This window comes from Chrysochloris asiatica, unplaced genomic scaffold (genome assembly GCF_000296735.1).
Source record: "Chrysochloris asiatica unplaced genomic scaffold, ChrAsi1.0 scaffold00068, whole genome shotgun sequence".
Classification (NCBI taxonomy): Eukaryota; Metazoa; Chordata; class Mammalia; order Afrosoricida; family Chrysochloridae; genus Chrysochloris; species Chrysochloris asiatica.
Genome location: NW_006408586.1, coordinates 852,061 through 853,296, shown reverse-complemented (window position 1 = coordinate 853,296; position 1,236 = coordinate 852,061).

The window sequence follows — 1,236 nt, the reverse complement described above, 5'->3', positions numbered from 1 at the left end:
TGCTGTGCATGGGGTCGCTATGAGTCGGTTCCGACTCGATGGCACCTGACAACAACAACAACAACAATATTTATATCATATAATATCATCAATGTTATTTTTCATTTATTTGAGTTTAGTAATATTTTAAATTCTAGGATACCATCTAAAACCTTGTCTGCATGTTGGGCTTTGGAACCTTAAGGAGTTTTTTACTTAGTTTAACCATGCCTTGCTTTTTGTTGAAAAAAAAAAAAAAAAAGTTATAGAATTATTCTCTTTCTAATGATTGAGGGAGGCAGGTGTAAAGTCAGAAGTATTTTCTTTTTAATACCATCATAATTTCACCTTTCCCAATATTCTTATTGGTTCTCTAAGCAGTACTCCAGCAGCTAAACTCATTTCTTTGTGAAACTGAATAAAATACTAATCAGACTCTTTTTCACAAAATGACATTCTTTTGAATATTTCAACTACAAGCACTTTGTAAGAGTAGGAAAACTTGAATTAAGCTGCATGAACAGTCTGAATTATTATAAATTAATTCACAACAGGGGAATAGTTATAAACAGTATAGTAATTCAAGTACATGGATATATTTTTATTATTACAAAGTAATATTTTTTAAATGCTCATTTGTTTGAGAAATTCCATGAAGACACATTACAAAGGATTTTTTGAATTATGGACGCAAAAGCCAGTGGAAGAATCTCTACATGCCAAGTTTCTTCATTTCCCCCTTTAAAAGAATCCACATGTTGGTTTTTCTATGGAATGGGAGAAAGTTGTCCTCTACAATCTGGGCTGATATTCAGGAGTGATTGACAAAGGGTCTGAACCATATTAGGAGTTGTATTTTTGCTACTTTCAATAAGATCTCATCAAGTATCTAGCATTCTTTTAACACAAATTAAAGCATCACATGTATAATACTTGTTATAAAACAATTTGTGCTCTTAAATGTCTTTTGTTCTTTTTGAGACTAAAAAACAACAAAGCCTGTGTTTTCAATATTTATGTCTTCTATTTCATCTTTGACAACTTTCAATTTTCTTAGATTCATACTTTGTACATTTCATGTTCCAATTATTAATAGAGTTGTGCTCCTTCAGCAAGAGAATGTCCAGAAAACTTTACTACATTTGCTTCTTTACAGTCAAATCTATCTCTAAGGAGTAAACTCTTTCCACTTGTATTTTGAGTGCCTTTCAACCTTAGAAACTCATCTTCCAGCACTATATTTGACAATATTCTGGT